This window comes from Trachinotus anak, unplaced genomic scaffold (assembly GCF_046630095.1).
Source record: "Trachinotus anak isolate AG129_WGS33_773 ecotype Australia unplaced genomic scaffold, CSIRO_AGI_Tana_v1 ptg000007l, whole genome shotgun sequence".
NCBI lineage: Eukaryota > Metazoa > Chordata > Actinopteri > Carangiformes > Carangidae > Trachinotus > Trachinotus anak.
Window position 1 is genome coordinate 5,847,014 of NW_027273858.1, and position 25,992 is coordinate 5,873,005.

A 25,992-nucleotide genomic window follows, 5' to 3' on the forward strand; every position below is an offset into this window, starting at 1 on the left:
TTTCCTTTGGTTTTCATTTCTCAGACTTCCCCCTCTGCTAAAAATAAATATTTGTATCTGTCTGAAAGAGCCTGTGCCAGCATGGCATATGTGTGACGGAGTGTGTGAGTGTTTTTCCAATTCATTAAACACACAGGTCAGTGTATGTCATGCAACAAGCTCAACAGCAGTAGATCATTGATGGTGATTATTCTGTGAAGATACGTCAGTCTGAGACACACCCTTTTCTGTAAATGGAACAACAAAAAAAAGTGGCTTCCTTATGGGAAATTTTAATTTAGAAAACCTGAGATATTTAGTTTAAGTTATTCAGTTTAGTTTTGCTGATTTAAAAACAAAAAAAACACCCTTTTGGTTTTGTGAACAACCAGTTGTTTACTCCTGCGTTTGCTTAAATCACTGCAAAGCAAGCCTGCAGGCACATGGTCTCTCTCTCTATCTCGCTTTCTCTCTCTCTCTCTCTCTCTCTCTCTCTCTCTCACTCACACACACACACACACACACACACACACACACACACACACACACACACAAACATACAAACATGAGTTGACTCTGCCTTGACTCTGGGCTCATCTAAAATCTTCAGGTACTTTCCATATGGATCTGTCCCCTCTTACACGTAATCACACCACACTGTAAGTCCCGCCTTTGTTCCTCTTTGCACCAATCAGTGAGTCCTTTGCCTCTCAGCCTGAGGTTAATCTGTGATCTCGCTGGGACTGCAGGTGGCATAGCTGGTTGCTGATGAAGTTCTTCCCCTGACTTTCAGGAGTACTTTGAAGAAGATTTGGCTCTGCGCGAAAAGGCAAAAAAACATATGACAAAGTACAAAACAAAACTGTGATTTAATTCATAACCATATATTATTAATATATAATATTATGTCTAGATAGATAAAATAAGAGATAAATCTGAGGCTAAATCTGATTTCTCTGTACACCCATGACTGCACACCCACAGACAAAACAAACTCATTCATATTTGCACAATGATCACTCTGTTGTCTGCCTCCTGAGCCACATACGAGTATTAGACATTGTTGGATCAAAGTGGTTTGTCCACTAATAATCATTCCTGTCCACAAGTCAAAGTGTCTAACACATTGAACCCCAGGCAGACATCTGAAGTGTTGTTTTGGGGCTGCTGGTGAGAAATGTATGGTGGCCCTCAGAGCTCAACACACTTGAGCAAATAGTCAAATGCAAATCAAGATTCACATCCTCATCCATTTGACATCAGAGGCTGTTAAATTACTGCAGAGAATAAGCTCTGTGTCTGATTTTATGAGGACTTATGGGACTTCAGAATGAAGGAACTGGAAATTGCTAAATTATTGCCAGGTTTTAGGACTCATTCCTGCAGCTCTCTATTTGCTTGTGCTTTTTCTATTTGCATGTGTTGTCTTAAGCTGCAGTGCGTTGAGCTCTCCAGACATGCACACAAATTCCCTCTATATCATCACTATTTCAGCTCCAACTCAGCTGTAATTTCCCCATTATGATATATGTAATTTGTGTTGATAGATCTGCCTACCATTAAACACATTCAGAACTATTTTACATACTCCATTTTCACATATTAACTATATAAGCAAAACCATGATGTTTCCCAAACCTTAACGAAAGTGCTTTTGTTGCCTAAAACTAACCACAGACCTGACTCTAGATGCAAACCCTGGTCTCTGGTGTGACAGTGGTGCACAGGCTTCACATGTCATCCACCCCAACCACTTCCACGTGCCTCTGCTGCCATAAATAAATGTGGCACATCAATCATTGAAAACATATGATTATCTTTCCTCTTTCACATTTCCTGTGATGGTTTAGGTGTATAGAAACATTATTTCTAGGGTACAGGGTCGATTTTGTACAGTCTATAGCATCTCTTTCCTGTCAGTATCAATTTTGAGTCAGTAAACTTTGCTACTTCATGTTTTGTGCACCGAGGTAGTTCCCAGCTCCATCTGAAAGTACCTGGCAGCTAAGCTTTCTCTGACTCCCGTTCAACCAGCAGGAATAACCTGCCCGCTCTACAACGTGCAGAAACTTGAATTTTCTTGAATCTATCTCTGCTAAAAGCCATTTTATAAATGATAAAGTCTCTGAAAAAGCACCTTGACCTCAAACTGCTGTACTGGAACTGTCTGGTGAAATACTTGTGTAAGCATGGGTCATGTGAGTTTGTCTTTTTTTTTTCTTGTGTACGTTTGTGTGCCTGTGTGGGGTGTGTGTGATTCTTGCATTTTGCTCGTTTTATTTTGGTCTTTGCACCTCTCCCAACATACAGTGTCACATGCTCGCATGCATCACTGGATGACACATTTTTCCACAGAGTTTGTCGTCTTTCTTTGGAATTTACTTAGTTTCACTTTCTGAAGGTGGTGAGCATCACTTTCAGTTTAGTGTCTGGAAACGTCCTGTACGAGGTACTTCTGAACTGTCAAAGCCTTGAATCAGTTTTTTAGCAGGAAACTCTGAATGTTGGTGGCTGAAGTAATCTAATGGTACTTATCAGCCTGACTTGTCTTTAGTGGTTTATATCAAAAACATAATGAGTCCAGTTTTATCTGAATGCAGCACTGACTTTAGTAAACACCAGACACCAGATTTTGGCAGAAACATCAATTACACAACAACTCACTCACATGTTTGCTGACAAAACTGCAACTTCATATAAGAAACGTTGCACAAGTTTGTCTCAAGTTTGTCTGTTACCGTAACATTTCGGCAGTCATAGGGATATATGTTCTGTGAATAAATGAGGAGTTCATGTTAGCTTGCAGTTGCTGAATATGAATATGAACCCTGTGAACACTATCAGCAGCTTCAACAGAACATACATGGCATATGTCTCTGATAAGGCATCCTTTATTACGGTTTTATATTTTTAATTCATGGGTTTGTTAATGGTTTATAGATCTGTTAAAACTATTAATAACTTATAACTCATGTCTGCTGTTATAAATGTATGTAAGTGTAAGTGAATGTAAATCCTTAAATAGGGCCTCATCAGAAACGCTGTGTTTTGTATATTTTGCAACATCTCTCTTTGTGTGTTTTGAGTCTCCACAGTTTTGCTTCATGTTCTGTGCAACAAGGTACATTTCTGTTTCATCTGAAAGTACCTGGCAGCTAAACGACTTCTGATTCTCATTCAAATAACAGGAGTAAACTGCCTGCTCTAAAACATGCAAAAACATGAACCCTGTGTGTCTTAAGTTTAAACAGTTATCTGAGAGATTCTTTCTTCCTGTCTACTATCCTTACTGCACTTCCAAGAAAATACCTCTCATCCTCACAAAGCCCTACTGTGTGTGGGGCTGTCTGTATCGTGCCCCTCTCTCAGTGAAGTTTCATTTTGTGTAGGTGTTGCTCTTTCATGCTGGATAATGTTAATGCTTCCAAACCCATTTCTTCCCCTCTTTACTCCAGATTAAACAGACATGTTGAACAGAACAAAGTGGAAAACTTTCATTCTCAAAGTTAAGGTTAAAGTATGTAAAAGTACTTAGCTATGATTCATATTTTGTTAACATGGTTTTCCCATATAAAAAGTAAAGAAAAAAAAAAAAGCACATCTATGCTCACTTCCTCGTTGAGACATTCTGGCTCAGGCCTCGTACTGTGCCCACCACCGCTGCTTGTGCTGGGCTGACTGGTGAGAAAGCAATGCATATCAAGATGGTTAGTGTCAGGAAACACCACAGAGACTCAGCCACATGTTTGAGCCTCAGTCAGACAGGATGAGAAGTCTGTTGTCACCAAAATAATAGTGCTTTGGGGTTTCTTTTTCCCCAACTCCCTCTCTTTTTTCAGACAGTGTAGGGCAAAATTAATAATAAACAGATAAACTAAATAAGCAAAGATGTCATAAAATGTTGTTTTACTGTTACTGACTGACATTTATTCATATATTGATTCATAGAAAATAATGTATGTAATGCTGGGGATAACATGGCCCCTGTTATTTTAACTTACATGTACCATATGTAACTTTACACCCACCATGAAAAGCCAGAGCAAGGATGTAGGATGTGAGGATGTGAAGAAGAAAGACATTATTTAACATCATAAGATGTTTCTACCATTATTCAGTGCTCACTCTTCCACTGAGATGTACTGGAGTCAGTCTGTTATGCAGCTATAATATGAATTTCCCCCGAAGGAACAATAATATCTTATTTAAGGGTGAGGTGGGACCTGAGAATATTTTCCTTGCAGTAACTCCATGACGGAAATGAGCAACCTCAATCTTTACTGACTATTGCACCTTTGTTCATAGATGCAGGATGTGATTAATTTACTTTCCTTTAGTCCCTTGGAGTCCAGTGCACTTTCTGATGTTGGACTGGATTTTAATTTAATGCAATGCATTAAGGGAACTTGCAACACAAACCCTCCATTTATTTGACAACTTTATTTGTTTTATTTTTAATTTTTTATTATTTCTTTTTTACTATTTCTTAACACCAGCCTGAAACTCTTTAACTTATTATACTTACCTGACTTAATATTATATATCTTTGTAAATAATTTACCAAATCTTGTCCTTATTTCTCTCCCTATTAGTAATTTACTTCTGCTATTTCTTTGTACTGTGTATACTACATCTATTGGACCCCTTTTTAGTTTTTCCTTACCTGGATTGAGGGTCTAAGGATTTTAGTTGTACAGACTCTAAAGCCCTCATGGCCAAAATATTTATTTTGTGATTTTGGCCCATATATAAGAAATACAGTTGACTTGATATTGTGTATCTTAGTCAGGGAAAGTAAAACACAAAACATAAATTTCTGGAGCCTTTGAGAAAGTACAATAACTTGTTTTCTGTAATACTGAAAGTCTAATTTACTACATACACTATAAATGTAATTCTTCCTTTTGTTAGATTTTTTTGAGATCCCCGCTGTACTTTCATTCTTACCACCAAAACCGAAAACAAAACAAGGGGAGAGCCCACATATGACTCTCAACAGGAGGCCCTATAAATGAGATCTTATCAAAACCACTGACTTCTTGGCATACTGAGCCTCTGCTGAAACAAAGACGTTAAAAGTAATTCCATCTGTGAGGGAACATATGTGCGTCATAATGAGTGAGGTTTTGTTCACAAGGAGCCAGTCACAAAATCACAACTCAGGTCATGGGCTTTCCGTAAATCTTGGTGTAAGAGGATAAATTCTGGGCAAGTGGAAAAGTAAAAATGAAAATGAGGAATGGAGCTGTTGAATGCTGCAGTCGTTGGTCACTGCATGAATGGGAATCACTGCAGTGACACAGAAGGTCCTTCATGCTCTGTTACCCAATTCTCTAGTTCCATATATAGAGAAATAGCATGAATATTGTTTTAAGGGGGTGGCGGACCTGAGTAGCCTATTTCTCTGTAAGGAATGCTTCATGGAGAGTTTGTGACCATGATTGTGGAAGTTAATTCTTCACCATGGGTTCAGTGTGTTTGACAGAATAATTTCAACTCAAGGTCCACTTCCATTTTAGTTTAAAACATTAAAAAAATTAACTGAAATTATAAACAGAATTGTGTTGCAGACATATCTACTGAAGTTAGCATGCTAACCAGCTAGCCCTTTCTGTCTGGTAATACCACTTTGTATCTCAAGAGGGGATAGTGAGACAATAGTGTCCAGTCTGCCTTCAGACCAACATGAGAGGATGAAGAGGCGCTGCCCAGAAGGCACGATTAACGCCTTGTTAATCATGTTGGAGATACTGAACAGTAAACGTAATGATGGCTAAAGTCCTAGCAAGAAACCATGTTCAGTATTAGAGCAAAGAAGTGATAGAAATAGAAGCAAAATGAGTTAACATTAGCATTGTTTGTCATTTTTTGTCCTTTCAGCACTAATATGACTGATGGAGAATATTGCATATCTGACAGATAAAGTTAAATATTGAATATCATCTCTTTTTATCAAAGATTTAAAGAAATATTTCATTCTTGAACTATTTATCAGACAGAAACTTCTCAAAAATTATATAATTTTATGATTCTTCTATATGTGTGCTTATAAATAACTCTATTTAATCACATTATTAATTGTACCACTGAATGTTTGGTTTGTCATCTAATTGTAATTGTAATACTCATATGGGCTTGACTGTGTTATGTGCAGTATTTGTATTTATATGAGTGATGTCCTTATTGATTAAGAGAGCACTGATGACCTTATGATAACGATCTTAACAAGTACTAAAGGGCATAGCTGACAACTCGCAAATACCCTAACCTCAAGACAGAGTTGTGATCTGGCAGAGAGAGATATACATGTTGTATGTGGTTTAAATCTCATCTAGATTTATCTGGATATGAGTCACTTGAAATGACAAAGGGCCTGACAACTACACTGGTACCTGGGTTAACAGAAATGTATATTTCCAAAAATTCAGCCTGAAACAAACAGGTACAAACATCTCTAAAATACAGAGGCAACTCTAAACTCTTATTTGTTTGAAGTACTTGTCTCTTTGAAAAAGTGTAAACTCTTTCCATGTCTGTAAATCTACCAAATGCTTTATAAAGTGTCAATCCACTGCTCAGTATCAGCTGATATTAGGGCTAAGATGTCGTCCCATTTCTAAATGTGGTAAGTTAATCATACATGTTTTTCCCTCCAAAACTTGTTCCCTATTTAAGGGTTTCACTCATCATTGGCTCGTGTTTCCACCAATGAGGAGCTGTTGCCTGGTGACTCAGAACTCTTCCTACCAATCAGCTCTCTGCCTCTATTTAACCACTGTGACTCATCTTACAGACATTAATGTGGCAGCTGACTGCTTGTGCTCATCACTGTTGTCTCGTCTGATTGGCTGGGCTTTTCTTGTGCAGGTATATAAACACAGCAGAGATTTCATGCATGTGTTTAGATAGAGAGAGAGAGAGAGAGAGAGAGGCAGACTACATAGATTGACTGTATACACAAGTTGGTAGACACATTTTTTGAGTCAATCTTTGGGACATTTGGTGGCATCTTGAAGGTCAACCAGATAATTGTCAGTTTGAGTGTGAAAAAATGTTTAAATATGATCACCAGACACCATGAGATATACCTGTAAAACACTGGCAGCTGTAGGTACATGTTTTTTGTCAGTTTTTTATAGTGAAGACTGACATTCAATTTTTAATTTATGTATTCAGTCTGAAAATAACATTTCATTGGTTTATTTTCTTTGCAAATGGACTTTGTAGAGTTTAAGTTTCTCCCTGGAGCTCTTGCAAGAACAGGCTCAGCCACTTTTGAAGGTGCTTTCTGTTTTCAGGGGGAATCTTGCAGGGTTTGTAATGAGAAGGACTTTAAAAATTTGTAGTTTAGTTTATAGTTTAGTTTAGTTTATAAACTTGTTTAGTTTATTGGTGGAAGTAAACAAGCTACCATGACTGTGGTAGTGCAATAACTTGAAATGCCACTGAAATAAAAACCTGTTCCATATGAAAAGTGCCCTGTAAAAACTCATTTGGTGATTATAGAAATAGGAATTGAGTTGGCTTGACTTTGGATCCAAAAAAATAAATCAACCATGTAAACTTTTAGACAAAATTCAGTCCAGTTTGATTAGACAGCTATCTTTCCATTAAATCCTTCAGTTTAATCTAAAACCATACCATAACTATAATACATGATGGATTTCATGTGATTACAATACAAGTTTGCTGATTTATATAATCTAATCTAAAAGGTTATACTGGCCAGGGTTTAGGTACTCCACACCACTTTCCACATTCATATATGCTAACCTCAGAGGGGTCCTGTTCTATCTCAGGCCCGTGTTTCCATATTTCTAATATCTGAGTGTCTGGCATCCCAGCGGACTCTCTATAAGCTCCAATCTGATCAGTCCTCACTTCTTTTTAAGTTCAGGTCCTTTTTTTAAAAAAGGCCACTTTATATTTCTGCATTGAATCAACTCTGTAGCATACTGTACGACATAGCCTGATGTGCACCTTCCTGTTGCAGACCAACTGTGATTGGTCCGCCTGATAGCACGTCCATGCCTCTCAGTGGCCGGACAATCACAGAAAAGTCGTCTTCCTTCTGCCTCAATCAGAGCTATGCTCATATACACCATCTCCTCTAACCTCCTCTCTCCTTTCTGTCATAACTTCACAAAAAACATTTATTAGCTCCAACTCCAACATGATCCACTCATTTTCAGTCACCATTGTTGGAAGTACACACACAGTGGCATAGAAACTCCACCGCCAACTAGTGTTTAGGCGTTGTAATTGCTTAGTGATGGAAGTGTACCGGCTGATTATTGTTATTATTATTATTATTATTATTATTATGTAATTAATATTATTAAGTGGAAAATGTGAAAATACCATGTTGTCCAGTACAACAACACAAATAACATCTGACAAATGCCCCAACACTTCCCTGATGGTCTGTCTGTTTTAAGTGTTGTTACATGTGGAATTGTTATATTGTTTAATTATACTGTGACCACCCATGCAGCCTAATACATGACAAATACCACTACTTTCTGCATGTGCAACATCTTTCATAGCTAGTCATTCATCTTGACCATAGAAAATATGAATCCATGCACGATAGCAAAACAATCTTCTCCCCCTTCTTAAAATCCTTTAGTTTACTTGGAGTTGACAGCAACATCTATTTTCATACCACTTGTTTTTTCCTGCAACATGTTACTCCTCTTATTGCTTTAATGTTTCTGCAACAATTTTATAGGTCATTCTCGTATTGCCCTGCCCTTGTCTGCTTATATTTCCATTGTAATTTCCCCACAGGGATCCTGAATGTTTCTCTTGTGTACATATATGAGCACTATTCAAGGTCAGACTTCACCCCAGTAGATTCTCCAAATGCCCAAAACGGACTGTCCAATCCTAAGTAGTGAGGGCATAGTCACGCTTGTAACACTGATGCACTGTAACAAAGCCAAACTGTCAGTTCTCATCTGCAGCAGCATTTTTGGGTGAAATTATCCTTTTGTTCTCATTTCAAAACATCAGGCTCTCAAAGCTCTTCTTAGTGTGCCTCAGCAGCATTTATCAAATCATGGCTGTTATATTTTGCACTCTCTTGGTTTGATGATGAACCCAAATCTTATAGAGATGTAATCAAGTGGCATTTTCATGAACACAGACATTAATTTTCAAATAATCGTCGAACAAACAAACGCATCACATGTTTCTGTGTGTAATGTTGAATACAGAGGAGGTCTCAGCATCAGGGAGTGAATTGGATTTTTATTTCAAATAATACCCACTGAGTAGTATCACACACTGAGGATACAAGACGAAAATTGCGGCACTTCCCGATGATATCACACACGACTACGTCAGTGTGAGTATGACTGTGCAGTTTCACATTTCAACATGTCCGCCAGTTGTCCGGTTTGTCTGAACAAGTAAGACAGCGTGTTCCCTCTTAACAACAACCTCACATCTGTGTGTGTGTGTGTGTGTGTGTGTGTTTATGTGTGAGTCTGTCTGTGTGTGCGCCTTCTCCTCTCCACAGCAACAAGCTTCTCCATTTTAACCAAAGCCCTCTCTTAACCCTTCACGTGTAGCTTGACATAAGTTGCAAAAGCCTTTTTCTCACGCACCAGTTCCAATCTTTTTACAACATGTCTTTTTTTGTTTGTTTTGTTTTTTTTGTGTGTTGTTTCCACTTCCACTTGTGTTATTTTTCTTTAACAAGTGTTAAATGGTGGGGGCGGACGACTTGCATTTTGTACTGATTTGAAAGATAAAATCATTTATTTAAAGCATCAGCACTGCATTAATTTGTGAAAGGGAGTGGTGATAGATCTCACTGGTACACCTAACTGAGGACACAATTTCTAGCTGGGCAATATTTAAGGAAGTTATATACTTTTTTTAAATTTTAATGTTGTAAATGTTGACCAAGTTCACATTTTTACGGGTATATTTCCTAAAAATTATTTTTGACAATGAAATGTTTCCTTGCAGGATTTTACATCACGAAAAGCATATAAATAAAAAAAATCTAAAGATCCAACTTTGTTGAAAAGACAAAATACTTTAACAAAAATAGATCTGACATTTAACATTGCTGTCAGTACACTATATGCCCCACACAGCCGATGCAAATCTTATCTATTCAGCTACTTTCAAAATAGCACATTGTGTCACATTTGTGCGTGTGTGTGTGTGTGTGTGTGTGTTTGTGTGGTTTCACACGTCAGGGCATGAGTCGAGTCACTTTCCATTGAATTAGTACACCAAATAAGTTCTCTGCACAATTCTTAATCACACTCAACATGACAAGTAGTCATGACTTGAAAATGAATCCCCCCGTGAGAGGCACATTTTCTTTCACGCTGATTAAACCTTAAGTGCCACTTTGGCAGGTGGCCATCATTTAGAGTTACAGTTTTATTCTAGAAAAAAAAAAAAGAAAACAAGCTGGTAGGTAAAACAGTAAAATGTGGTTGTGAAATTATGGAAATACAAAACCCTGTGGTCAAAAACAGTTTTCCTTTCATGCAAAGAGGCCATGTGCAGTGTCAGTGGTTACTCCTACGCCTTAAGTCTTCCTCTTTGTGCCGTGCACAACATGCTTCTTCTAACCACTGGTGTCAACACTGAGGAGAGAGGGAATGTCTTCAGAAATTATGTTTGATTAATCTACTAGGACTAATCTTCAAAACCAAGGACTAGTCTGCTCAGGATGGCTTTCACAACATGCATGAACCTTTGATCCATGGATTATACAGTAATTAGCCTTTAAAGGATAATTCCAGTTTATTACAAGTTAGTCTGCTATGTCTTGTCCGTAAGTGCACTTTCTTCCACCGGAGTTTATATGCATTTTGAGTTTGCACATAAAAAACCTGAGTTAAAAGACAAATTAAACTTAAAAAAAAAAATTATACATACTCAAAAAATGTTTTTACTCTTGGCTGAGGTGAAATAGTTGGTATATAAGTCATGCAACTTAAAGGAGCTATTTGTAAAAACCTGTTTCGCTTGTTTTGCTATTGCTACATAGCTGCAGCTGTTTACTTACCAGTCTGGAAAAAATGTTGCAAGTTCAGCATCAAACGTCACTACTTTCCTCACCAAGAGCTTGTCTCCGGTGGTGGAAGGCAACACTAATGCTAACTAACTTGTTTCTATCATGTCTTTTCTTCTACTGAGCATGCTAACCAGCCAGCCCCGGCCTGTCTCATCAATTTCTGATAGCGGCTCATTGTAGCCTGAAATCTGCCCGGAAGACGTAGCGCTGCTCAGAAGGGAAATTAAAACCTCTTGTCTTGTTATCGCAACAATGGCTGAAGCTCTTATCAAGCGACAATCACCACCACTAGCTCCCGGAATGAAACCACTTTTGGCGGCAGAGAAAACTAAACAATAGCCCCTTTAAACATTAACTCAGTGTGGTGCAATAAGGAGACTGCTATGTTCCTCAAATTAATATCTGAAATAAACATAAATGCTGTATTTCCATCACGTTTTCTACATTGATTTCCACTGCTTGAGGTTTGGACGGACCCTCTTCTTCTGCAGTGGTTTAAGTGCATCGACAGGAGAATTAGCGCCTCCCACTGTTTATCTCGATGAACCAAGTCCTAATATTCTTATAACAGCAGTGGATAGAAAAGCATTAAAATCCTTCATTTGCAGTTTTTTCATCCTTCATCATTAAACTCACAGCAGGACACTGCACTTCACTGCCTCTTGGGTGAATAATTGTCTTCTCTAGCAAAAAGCTAATGAAAAAAATATTTAATTGATTAGCATCAGTAGTTGAGACTCCATTTACACCTCATATGCAGAGTTGTTAATAAGCGCTGGCTGTCAGCTGGATTTCCGTCCTTGTCACTTGTTATAATCTATAAAATTATAACTATAACCGGATGAGGGATTTTATAGTCTTCAGACATCTGGATCTTAAGTTATCAGAGAAACAAGGCGAGCAAACAGTCCCTCTCGAAGCCCCTCCTGACATCCTGTGTCTGCCCAAGAGCATCAGTCAAACACAGATTTTTAATGTAAAACTGTTCTTTAACCAGTTTTAATAATTGGGTCCATTTGTTTTGGAGAGGTGGAGACCTCTGTGGATAATTCTGCTCCCAGTGAAAACCTCCTGAATGATTAATGCTGAAAGACTCCTAACCTTAAAAGAAACAGGCAATGAGTTGTTAAACAATCCCAGTGAATCCCAGGGAAAGCCACTAAACACACAACGAGAGGCACAACTGAATAAGGTTAACATGAGAGCCAACAAAAATACAATCAGGCCACAACCTTTAGCCCACACTAATAATACCATATGCTCCACTGGCAAATTGTCAGCATTGCAAACACATTCATAGTGGATGTGAAAGCACCATCAGTGGCATCTAGCCATGTTGATAGCTTTGGTTTCATTTTCCAAATATCCATCTGTGAGATTTTTGCCTCCATCCACATATGATGAAGAGCAGGAAATTTTGTTTGTGCTGTGAATATATTGAAAAGAAATGCAGAAAAACAACATGTATTTGGAAGAAAGTAGTTCCTTTGTAAACTATTCAGTGCACATTCACAAATATCAGAGGTGGATATCTGAGAACCTGGGTGAAAATAAGTATTCCTATGGATAGATACAACTAAGAATGAGTGAGGAGGGATGTTTTGTCATTTGGGTGAAGTGACCCTTTCAGCTTATCTTTAAAGAGGGCGGAGATTTCTCTGGATTCTTCCTTGCTAGGTGTCGTCGGGGTCGTTAGCTGTTCGTGTTACCAGTCCACGGTGTCAGAGTGAAGCTGAACCCAGGACTGTCTTATCTGGGCAATAAACCAGCTTGTGCAGCTGGCTTTAACCACGGCACATGACTCTGTGTGTGTGTGTGTGTGTGTGTGTGTGCGTGTGTGTGTGTTTATGGCAGCTTGAGTGGCACATTCTGTGTAAGTGTGTGTGTATCTCAGCAGTGTAGGTTTAAATGTGATTGGGCATGTGTTTGTGTGTGTGTGTGTGTGCGTGCGTGCGTGCACGTGTTTGTTCATGTGCATGTGTGGTAAGATTGCTCTTAGACATGTCTGGACGTATTCTCACTCTGTGCTGCACAAGGCCTGAGGCAGTGAAATGACTGAGACACACACACACACACACACACACACACACACAGGACAGACTCCAGTGAAGCAGAAATGCAAACTAATCTAATCCTAAAGAAAAGACTAACGCAGTAAAAAGTGAACTGTTTAAACCCAGCTGGCTGTCATCGCAACCTTCAAAATGATCTAACAGGCTATTTGTTTTCTGTGTTTATGTAACAGTGCCTCTGTGATGAACAGTTTGGTTCAGCAATTATTATCTGACAAACAAGATGAGACTTTGTACAGCAACTTGGCACAGTCACGTCACAATTAGTCAGTTCTCGCAGATGAAAACAAAACCGATGGAGCTCTTTTGTTTTGGATTTTAATCATCAACAATGAAAACATGAACAGTTATATAAAGTCTTACCCATGATAAGAGGATGTACTCTATATATATATATATATTTGTCAGCTGTGAGTCTAAGTATATAGTGATGTCTTAAGTTTCAAAATATTTCTTCCTCCTCTTTGGTGCCCCTCCAGCTGATGTCCCCCTAGGTGACTGCCTAAAAATCCTCGTAATGCTGGCATCGATACTCAAAACATGACTTAGTATTGGTTGTATCGCTAATTAGGCATCGCTCCACTCGCCTCTAAAGTCTGTAAAAAAACAAAAAAAAAACAAAAAACCAACAAAAAAAAAAAACAAAACAGTGTTTCCAGGCAATAATGTTGAACTTGGACAAGTTCACTAGCAAACATTTACACAGCAATAAAGAAATGACTGAGTCACCAATCCTGAGTCAGCAATAAAAATACTTGATGGAGGGCCGATTAACAGGTGCACTGAAGTGGTATCGTCATTGTATCCTGTCAAAACTGTTTGTTGGGATGGAGCAAAGCATAGTTTGTCAGTTTGTTTGGACAGAACAAGCAGAAAAAAAACCTGTGACAACTAGAGGCACTGCTTTCCAGTAAGTGTGTGGATCTTTGAAGAGTGCAAATACTATTTTTAAATCTATTTCAAAAAAGCTCAAAGTGTATTAAGTGGGAATGCATTGAGAGCATACAACGAGGAGGTGAGAGAAAGAGCGAGATTTACAGTAGGAGTGAGTCAGCACAGTGAAGAAAAACATTTATACACACACTGAGATGTCTTGGTGCCAGAGTACAAGTGAACCACATCTTGATGAATATCTGTTTATGGTCCTCTTATTGCCTGACGTCTGCAACAAAAACATTCTGCTGACTCAGTTATCAGGGAATTGTGTTCCAGTAGCCTCACCTGGGTCATCTACCTGCCTGTGCTGCGCCTGAGCTGATGTGAAAAACAAGTACCAGTTGTTTTTCATTACATTTCAAATAGATATTTGCAGACAAAACACAATGTCTAGATACCAAATCTTAAAGCAGGTCATTGGTGCAGTCGGAGTGTGTATTATTAAAACTAGCAGATTAGAAAAATGCTGGAAAAAGCTGAGGATAAGATTAATTACCTACTTGTTTCCCACTATAACAAAGGACACTGTACACCAGTCTGTGTGCTGTTGGGTTGCTCGCTGTCTCACTGAGAGTTTGATGGAGGGATGATACCAGTTTGGTCTGTGTTAAGTGGGCAGACTGGGCCAGGATATGGCTGAGGTGCAGGGTAGGTGGGAGCCAACCACAACAGGCGGTGAGTGTGCAGTCACAGAGGCTAAACTAGCTGCTGGGTTGTCAGTAAATCCCTCCTACCTGCTTTTTAAACTGTAGTGTCTTGTTTTCTGTTTCGAAAAAACACGTGCGCTGTGGGCGTGGAGGATTTGGAAGGAAGGAGTAAAGAAATGAAAGAAATGAATAATGTAACTCTCATTTTGCTGCTGAGTCATTAGTGAAGTAATGTAATTGTGTTTTTATGAAAGTTTTGCAGGAAGTGTTGGATAAGTTTTCATTTTGACCTGATGATGCTGGATAAAGTGTCAGGAAACACTTGTATGTTGCTTTTTTATATTTAAATACAGTGGGGTTTTTTTGCCTGATGTATTATTATTATTATTATTATTATTATTATTATTATTTTATTATTATTTACAAATATAAAGCAGTGAGCTGTGGTGCACTCTTACTGACATGGGTCATGCTCTACATAACCTGCAGCAACATCTGTCCTGGCATCCACCTTCACATCTGATCACTTTTAGTTTCAGGAAATGTCAGATTTGTCGAACCAACTGCATAAACAGCTGCTGACATCCTCCCTATGGAACAATGTGTATTTAAATATAGATATTTTAAAAGGTATTTTGTGGGCGTTTTTGCCTTTATTTTGATAGCCACAGTGAGACATAGACAGGACATGCGGCAAAGGGCCAGAGGTTGGACTTGAACCCAGGCCACTGCGGCAAGGACCAAGCCCTAAAGGGTTGATTTATTAACAGGAATGTATTTACAACAGGAAAATTGCATTGCAGTTTTACGGATCAGATTATTTTTTGGCGTATATCTGTTCTGTCGTTTGTTCGCTCATGAACTTTCAGTATGAATCATACGCTGTTTTAGAAATGAGGCCTCTGAGCATTTGGAGTGTTATTGCCTTGCTCAAAGAAATTCTGGCTGTTTCTGAGGATACAAATCTTTGACCCTTCACAATCTGCACCCAGATTTCCACACATCACCTCTCTTTGACTCCCAGTTGTTGCAGAATCAAAGGCTATAAAAACCACTTACAGGCTGCTGACTGGAATACACTGACAACTGTTCTCACAGCTCTTGGTGTGTGTGTGTATGTCCTCACCTGACCTGATCAAAATGTCAAAATTCAACCTCACCTTTCTTGGTTTCAACCCTCATCTGACAAATCTAATCTCTTTTCAAATCTAACAAACCAAAGCCACATGTTGTTCCACGTTGTGCTGGCCAGATTGTTGACTCTTTAAATGGCATTTGTGGGTACGATTAAATCTGACATCCAACAGTAGAAAATGCTAGGGGGCATCCTTATTTCTTTCTTTGAAGGAGGCTAAATGCTTATTTCTTGAACATTTTCAGACCTTAATAAATATTTTATTTTAGATAAAACTACAGTCCAGCCCTTTTCCAGCATTAATAAAATAATTCTGGATATTGGCATTTAATTTATTTTTTTTAAGCTTAATGTAACTCTTTTGAAAACACTGATCTAATCTGTTGCTTCCTGACTGAGGGATGAAGTCATACCATTGGTTGGCCAACCAAGTGGTAGAGTTTCCCCATTGGCTGTTGCTTTTTTTTTTTAAATGATTTGGCACAAACTGTTTCTGTTATGTCATCATGGGGGTGTTTACCGGTAGTGTTACATACTTAGCATCTTTAGTGCTCGATTTATCAACTTTTCAGACCATTTTAGAGACAAGAAAACACTTCTAGGCTTTCCACAGAGGAGAGTCACTAGCATTGCCCTGTATATGTCTTGGAATTGACTGCTGGTTAACATGTAGTCTTAATGGGCCATGTTTCAGTCAGTGTTTCAAACTTGTTCCATTGTCTGACAGAAATAGAAAAGCATGTACATGAGAACAGCTTTACTGGGAATTTGGCTGTATTAAAATACTGTGCATGTGAGCACAGAGAGGAGAGAAGCAAACAGATAAGGGGCTGAAACCGGCTGACACTGGGCAGAATGCAAATATGACACCATGTAACAAATATGCAAATTAGTGTATTACATAATTTAGTGTCATTTAGTGACATTGAAAGTCGCTGTTCACAGTGGTTCCATAACAGTTTCCAACTACGTTATATTTTCGGTTTGTACCAAGTCTAAACCTTCAGTTATCAGTAGTCCTCTGCACCGGGGCTCTTTAGCTGCTGACCTTTCATCTCACCTCTGCAGAGAAAACAGTCCTTCACCAACCTGTGTATGTATGTGTGTGTGTATATGTGTGATTGCGTGTGTGTGTGTGTGCATACATATATGACCTCATCTAACCTCGTCTTAAGGTTGAGAACTTTCCGTGTGTGGGACATTTCATTTTTGCTCAGCATCCACAAACCTTGCATCACCGTCTCATAGATGAAACCTGTGAATCTGAAACTTTAAAAGTTTTTAGTTTGAAACAGAGATTTAGAGTCCTGCCTTCACACTGGAGTAAATGATGCTACACCTCTCATACAATGATTCACTGGAAGAAAAAAACAAACATCCATGGGTTATTTTGAGTCCTGCACTACAGATTTTAATGCAGGTCATGCAGTATACTCAGAAAAAGCCTGATATAACTGTCTTATCGTGAACAAGCACAGGATACAAATCCCGTTTCTCCACTCATCAGGCTTTTCCTATTATTTCTCCGCCATCTGTAATGTTCTCCAACTGCTGATCATGTTGATAAGTAGGTGATTATCTGGGGGCCAAACTAAAAAATTAACTCCCCCAACTCTCCCTTTGGGAGGTGTGCCTCACAGACTGTTAACCTCTGCTTTAATATATTAGATCAAATTTACATGATCAGAATCAGATTGTTTCAGTGTGGAAGTGGTTGTACAAACACAGAACTCAGCAGCTGTTATCTTCAAGTAAAAAAAAAGCTATTGACTTGTCCTCAGTGACAAATGTCAGTGACCTCGATGACCTTTGTCCTCCTGAGGTCAGGCTCATTGCCTCCCAGCTGCTAATCTGTTTAACCTTTAAACAGCCTCGTATGGTTTCACCACAGCTTAGTAGAACAGAGATGATTAACAAATAAAAAATATTATTAATTATAGGGCTGTTAGATCACTGGTTCAATTTTCCAGAACCTCACAGTAGCAACCTGAAGTGCAGCTGTAGAGCAAATCACATAAAGAATAATATAGAGCATCCATACGCACACTTTGTGTATTTTAATACAAGAAAAAAACAGTTTCTGTTACACAAAACACTGTTTACATAGACAAAAAAAACAAGTAAACATTTAGTCACTCATCAGATATTGAGATTAATTTTATATGGTGTGATATTTTTATACTTAACAAGGCAAGATTTAAATGTCTGACAGTATTTGCAGCTACTTAAAACAACAAAAGAGACTCTTTTTGATTACAGCAGCTGTAACAGAAAGGGACCATAAGAGCAGGGTTTCCCATAGTGATTTCACAATGTAATAGCACTTGGCAACTTACCAGAGTTTCTGTTCAGTCGTACTGTCTGTAGGCAGGTCCCTTTTCTCAGTGGGTGTAGCCACCAGCGATTCCTCTCTCATTCCCCTCAGAATCATTTTCTCTGACAGATGATGAGCTCCAAAAATACACTTTAAAAAAATTCAAACTGCAATGATTTTTGAATGTTTGACAGATTTTCTCCCTGGTTTATTTCTGCACTAAAGACATCAGCAGACTATAAGAGATTCACTTTAGATGGACTTGAAAACATTTGCTAGAGCCTAGTAATATTAAGGCCACAACCACCCATAATGCAACATTCTTGTTATATGTACTCCCACCATTGAAGAAGAATATCTGATTTGTCTTGTGCTTGAATATAAGATAATATCCACTTTTTCAAAGGACTAAAGACTAGAAACTGGTGGAATTCAGCCAATAAATAGTCTGGCACAGAGTCTAGATTTGTATGGATTAAACAAATTGAAATCCAACATATTAATTTGGGAGGTTTAGAGGTGATGGTAGGTGGATTTTGTTACCTTTAGAGGTCCAGGCTAGCCGTTTCCCCATTTCCAGTCTTAATGCTAAGCTAAGCTAACCGGCTGCTGGCTGTAGCTTCATCATTACCATACAGACCAGAGTGTTATCAAACCTCTCGTGCTGCTTTCCCAAACTGTCAAACTGTTCATTTAATAAAAGGCCAGAAAGCAGTGTTACACCACACTCTCTGGATGGAAAGTTTTAAGTCTGTTGCTCCTCTGCTGGGTGTGGTCAGAAGTAACACATCCTCAATTATACTGTACTTCCACATCATTGCAGCAAGGTATGAAGCTAAACTAATACAGGTCAGCAAAGTTTCCAGCTGCTGCTAAGTTAACATTTTTAATTAAAAAAAAAAAAAAAAAAGTCAAAGGAAAAAATATAAAGAAAAAATAAAATGTTTATGTTTGAGTAACTGATATTTGATGAAAGACCAGAATTACACTAACCTGACCTGAATGACATCAAAACTATTCCTTAACAAAAAATCAAGACATGGATCCATTATGATAGACAGGCAGTTCAACTTAAGTTTATATGTAGTTAATGCATTGCTCATAGCACCACCACTGCCTTGACTCCCATTAAGTTTGTCCATATTGTAAAGGTTCAGTTAGTATTGTTACCTAAAGGCCCAAAGTGTCCATTTTAAAAGTGTGAGCGCACTTTATTTCTTTGCGTAAATCAAACACGAGATGTGTTGTTGCACCTTCTGTCCATTTTGGTTTCACACTTTATTCTACACTCCAGCTGAGAGTTGTAAATGTGACAGGTATAACACTGAGTAGAGTACTGGTCTCCTGCTGACAGCTGGTGTGATCACTCTGCAGCATTGTTGAAAACAAAACGTCTCATCCTGTGGTTAAGACTTTATAAGAAAAAACAGTTGATTCTGAGCATTAGTGGAAACTACAGCTGCACTCCATCCATCACGGATACCAAAAAAGGATTCACCAGAAAAAAGCAGGAGGAGGCAGCACATCCTGACTACATCCTGTCAGGCCCAGAAAATGAAGCAAGTTCATTTCTGCAGTTCACCCATATGACATATTTTCACTAGATGAGTACTGGCTAATTTTCAATGCACACCTCTGTTTTGAATTGTTTTCGCTGCGAACACGTCCTGAATGTACTTCACAGAAACGTGAAGTGTAGTTTCGTTGTGCTCCTTCAAACAACAACAACAACAGACAACTTCCTCAGTTTGAGATGTTTTATTGGTGTATTCTCATCATTTCTTACAGTCAGGATTCACTTCTGCTAAACTTTACTCGACAGGCCCAGAAATCAAAATGAGAAGCGTGCTGAGCTTTATAGGCAGACAAATATATCTCCCCTCCTCTTTCTCTCTCTCCCTGACTCACGCTCTTGCTCTCTTTCACACGCACTCTTTCCTGTTCGATCTTTGTCCATCTCTTCCTAGTTCACACGCTCTCTTTCAAGCACTAACACACACACACACACATGGTATGACTGTCTTCCTTGTTTTGGTTCAGCATCTTTTTCTCTCACTCTTGATCTCTCTGCTTTCTTCAGGCTGCTTACAAGCTGCTGTGAGAACAGTAAAAAGTTAAGTCTTACAGCACATTTAAAAAACAAAAAAACAAACAAGCTTTTTTTTAGGGGCCTCAAACTTAATTTACCTGCGGGCCAGATTATTCCCTCCTACAGGGGTCATTTGAACTGCCCCATCACAATAAGTGTTAACTATACACACCAAGAAGTCAACAAGGGGCTCTAACCAACACCTTGTGGTTGCTAATGACTTTACGTATTAAGATTTTACATTAAAATAAACTATAATAAGGTTATAAAATACAATGCAAACCAATGTTTGAGGTTTGTGACAAAAAAAGCATGTTGGGTTGGAGCTCCTTGTCACATTTCACATATCTGTTAGTTGTTATCAACTCCTGGTATTTTCCCTCTAACTTTATAATTATTTATTTTCGATATTTATTGTATTATATATATAAAATATTATTAATAATTGTCTCTTTGTCTTCCCCCGTCCTCTTCCTTGTTCCTATCACGTTGAAGCACTCAACAGAGCCCCCAGGTATCATATGGTAGAATGGTATGGTAAATATAAATGGATTTGCCAGTGGTGGAGTGTAACTCATGTGCTGTAAAATTTTGTGGTACTTCTAATTCACTAAGTATTTTCATTTATGATACTTCATACTTCTATCCCACTACATTTCAGAGGAAAATGTTGTACTTTTTACTGCAGTACATTTATCTAACAGCTGTAGTTATTTGTTACTTTTCATATTTAGATTGTAAATTCAAAGACACATGATAAGTTTATAAAATAAAATGTATTGTTAGCAATGAAACTCAAACTGATATTTTTGTATGTGGTTGGGAAATTTTCCCTTCAAACTATATATTTTTAATAACTGTTGGAAGCCTGAAGAGTTATAATCTTCCATTATTTCACAAAAAAGCTCATTGAGATTTATTTTGTAATCGTTTGAAGAGGGGCGACACCCAGGCTGAAAACCACTCTACCAAACTAGCTCCACCTTGACACCTACAACAGTAACAGGACTTTTACTTCAAACAGAGTATTTTCACACTGTGGTATTGGTACTTTACTGAAGCGGAGGCTCTGAGTACTTCCTCCACCACTGGGATTGGCAAACCGTGCCCATAGATTCAACTTCCTGACCTCAGCCACGCTGGATGTAAACAGAACTACAATTTAATACATTTATTATTTATCATCAACATGTTCAGTAACAGTAATGACTTCCTCTGTACTTGTAGGTAGTTTACAGCCAGTGGGGCTGAGGTCATAAGGTTTAATCTGTGGGTGAAGTTTACCAATCTGTTCCCTTGGTTTATTTATTGCGCTGATTTTACCATAACCTGAACCATGTGTGGAGCTCCATGAAACCGTCTCTCAGGCTTTTTAGGACTGGAAAGAGTCATTTTGGTGTCAGGTGTGCCAGGGTAAATTAGATTATAATTTAAATTTGCTTTTGGTCATAGCTAAAGTGATAATGTTGCAAATTACAAGAAGTAGAAAACTGGTGAAAAAATGGGAAAATTAATGTTTGGGCCAGATGCTAATGTGAGCTTGTCTCATGAGTTGGATTTGGTTTGAGACCCCTGCTGTGAGAGCAACAACAGAGTAACAAGTGTGGAGATTAAAGGGAGCAGATTGGTTCAAGATTTCATTTTCAGCAAGAAAGTTCATTTAAATGCACAACCAAAAAATGACCTCCTTTGCCTGCTCTCCTCTGTGAACCGATACACATGTTGGGTCTGTTTCTGTGTGTCCACCTGTCCTCCCCTTCCTTTCTGTCTCAGGTCATGTTCACATTTATGCATCTCACGTCATGACAATGCCGTCGGAGTATCAAGTGCGTCTTGTCCTCACACACAATTGCTTTCTAAAAAATAATCCTTTGCACCAAATGACTCTTTCTTCAGGCTCAAAACCAGTTTTTTTTTTTTTTTTTTTTCATCAGACAGAAAATTCAGTTCATCGCAGGACAAAAAGAAAATCATCATTCCTTCGGGAAAATGTGTTTGGGGGAAGTAAATTTTTCAGGAATGACGTGTGTTTACACTGATGACTAAGTTCTGAAATTTAACAATGCGGTTTTAATGTGTGACAACAGCCTGAGGGTCATGAAACTCACTCAACCCATAAATTATGACCTGGTGGTGGTAGTTTTAAAATACTGCAATCCCACACAGCCAGAGGTTTAGTGATCAACTATGAAACTGAGTTACAGCTGTCCAAATATAATCAGTTAAATAATCTTTTATTATGTATGTTAAAGAACATTATATGCAAGCTATGATAGCTCAGGATGTAGTTAAAATATTATATGTTTTAATGTCTTTTAGTTGAGGATCCTATTACGAGGATCTAATTTTCTTCAACTTACATAAATATTTAAAAACAAGTTTAATGAAGACCATTAGAGTTTGATGTTTTTAAGTACTGTAATCACATTTCACAATCTTATTTCAATTTTCCACACTTATTTACACAGATTTATCACAGCTGGACTTGATCCTTTCGGCCCCACTTGCTACAGAATCACTGAAATGAGTCCAATCAGGCCAGTTTGCAGCTCTTGCACTGCCAAAACACACAAGCAGCCATCTTATTGCCCCCACATTTAAAATAACTTTATTTAACTGTTTATGTGTGCATAAACTGCAGAGAAGTCGTTAAGGAGTTGGTTTTAGGCTTTGATTGCTAAAGTGCATTAACAGTCCCTGGAGGAAGCCAGAGAGCTCAAATTCAAGTAATGTTAGAGTTGAAATAATTAGTTAATTAGTTGGCCAACAGAAAAAGAATAATAAAGAAGTAATCAATTTGATAAATCGATTTAATTATCAATTAATCACTTAAGTAATTGATAGTGAATATCTTTGAGTTTTGACTGCTGGTTGGACAGAATAGAGCATGTGAAGATGTCAGCTCATTAACATTTAATAGACTGAATGATTGAGAAAATAACTGGCAGATTAATCAGTAATGAAAATGATCATTTGTCAAACCAATAAATTACACAATAATTGATTAACAAACTGATCGATGATATATGCTGTGTACGCCAGACACAAACACACTGTACACAATGTGAACTTTGGTGCCGAGTGTTTTTCATGACCTTACATTACAAAACCAAAACCAGAGCTGGATTCACTTCAATTGCAAGTTAATGTTTAAATTGATTTATGAATTTTATTATTTTAACAATTAAGATAAAAGCTACAACATACAGAGATGAAGAACAAATTCATTCAGTCATTAAAGGCCAGTGGAGGCTTCAAACATTCTCTAGGAAATCAGAAAATGTACAAGCCTAGATTTAAAAACATTGACTGATGACCTTTAACTCTGTCAACCTGACATATAAATGAGGTTTTGTGAAAGAACAACAGACCATGTGTAACTCACACACAGTGAATCACTGTTTCACTGTAATAAACTCATGAAGCTGCAGGGTGTCTGTTTTTCAGATACAATAGCATGTAAATGTAACAGTGCCAGTTCAAGGTGGTAAAAAAAAATATTGTTTCACGATTTAAACATGAAAATGTAAGAAATAAAATGATAATACAGTCTACTTACATGTAAAATTAATTTATGCCAACTCATATTTGTGGCTCTGAAGATATCAAGATATTACAAATTCAATATTTTTAAAGCTTCTTTCAAAAATAAAATGTGTTATGATGTGTTATGAAACCTACTCAGTACAATCAGTATAAAAATATAATAATGGACTCCAGAGGCTAAGGAAACGTTTGTCTGTTACTAGCTGTGGTCACGACCAGTCAGGATTTCAACAGCATCAGCATTACTTCACTGGGTGTGGAGATTTTGCTTCAACACAGCCCGCAAGCCGGAAAGACGGTTTGGCCAAAAGACCTCAGCACATGGACGGTTACCCACCTCCTGCAGGTGTTTTATGCTCATTTGGTGGAATGTGACAATAAAAATCTTACTTACTGCCCCTTCAGACCTCTTGAATTTGTTCCTCCTTTCAACATTTGAGCAAATTATTCCCTGAGGCAACTCCATGGCATTTTTTTTCCCTTTTTTGCCAAGAACCAGCAGCTGCAAACCGCAACACACTGCACCACCTCTTCTGTCGAAGCCTGCGGTCACATCCACCAGCCTCCCCCATCTTATGATGATGATGTCATGACCCCAAACTGACTCAGCAACATCTCAACTGGAGAGGAGCGAGAGAAAAACACTGTTAGGATGCGGGAAAAGAAAGCGAAAAACACCGACAATGAAGGTAAATGGAGGAAAATGATGTGAAAAAATCTGAGAATGTGAGGTGGCACATTGGATTCAGAGGTGCTCAGGTATCATAGGGCATTGTTAAGTGCATTACAGCCCTACTGTGAGCAAATAAAATACAACGGTCTGGAACGGCACACAATGAAGCACAAACTATTTAGCTTTTATTGCCCTCAAATAAAAATGTGTTTTCTGCAGACCTGCAGAGAAGGAAGGACATTTCAATTCCCTATAAATAAAGCTGACAGAAAGAACAACATGGACTAGAATTTATCGAGATCCCTCAGCTTGTGCAGGACTGTCTGTGTGTCTCATAATAAGATTAAAAGCCTAGAATATAATATAACATAATATCCTGAAATCCTTTGGTCTCTGTCACTTTTATCGTTTCAGCTGGAGTTTCTTAAACTGCCAATTTACTCTGCCACTAAAGTCCAGATGAGAGAATCTGTGTTGGTAAAAGTGTTGATACACTTGTTACTTATTCCCATGTGATCAAAGCCATGAGCTAAAGCATATGAGGTGTTTGCCCTCAGTTTTGTCTCTCAGGCTACATGAGGCTGCCCTTTATTGGGAGAAGACTCAATGCAGCCTAAAGGAAATACATGCAGACATGACTCAGGGCTGAAAAAAGACACTGCCAGCTTTGTTTGTTCAGTAAAAAAATAAATCATTCATAGTTAATATTTTCCTTTAAATATTCTGGAACCGGGGCGCCTCGGTGGCTCACCTGGTAGAGCACGTACCATTAAGGCTTGTTAAGGCCTATTCCTAACCACAGCGGCCCGGGGTTTGAATCCGACCCCTCTCTCTCTCCCCAACTTTCCTGTCTCTCTCACTGTACCTATAAATAAAGGCCTAAAGAGCCAGAAAAAATAACAATAAAAAAAAAAAAGATGCTGGAACCAAACACCAGTCAAAGATAACAAAGATAAAGCACGAAGCTCATGAATAGAGCATTACTATAAAATATCTATGAAGGAAACTTTATCAAATCAGAGGTTTCCATGACCTTCTAGTTGTTTTGTTATACTACCTTATGTAGAAAGCACAATAACTGACTTTACAACAGTGATGAAGAAATGAGTTCAGTTGTAAACCTTTATTTAATCCTCCCTGCATCCAGACCAGTTCAGACCCGTTTATTAATTAAAAGGTCATATGACAAATATCAGCAAATGCAGTATGTACAACTGAATATGGCCTTGACGTCTCAGCTGCCTAATGTCCCTTCTTGATCTCCATCATTTACTAAAGCAGGGACGACTAACACAGTAGATGTTTTTGTTTGTTGATCAATTAGACTTTTCCTAATTACATGTAAACATGTTGTTTCGTTGCCACAGCACAGCATTTAATAAACATCTGTGTACAATGTTAAACGTCACTGCAGCTTCCCGCTTTCCTTCCAGACTTTCAGGCCTTTTTCTGGATCAGACTGTTGACATGACACATGACACATGGCACACACACACACACACACGCACACACATAACAAGGCAACATCAGCGAAAACAAAGGAAATGTCAGGCT

At 38.2% G+C, this 25,992-nt stretch overlaps 1 long non-coding RNA gene across 1 annotated transcript in view; it reads right to left on the reverse strand.

Annotated features, from left to right (window-relative positions):
* Positions 1-19,873: 19,873 nt before the first annotated feature.
* The window catches only part of LOC139622638 (uncharacterized), an 86,161-nt gene continuing 80,042 nt past the window's right edge, over positions 19,874-25,992 (reverse strand). Inside the window, exon 4 of the long non-coding RNA XR_011691357.1 lies at positions 19,874-24,385. This is a non-coding gene — a long non-coding RNA (uncharacterized lncRNA). The remainder of the gene's footprint in view (positions 24,386-25,992) is intronic.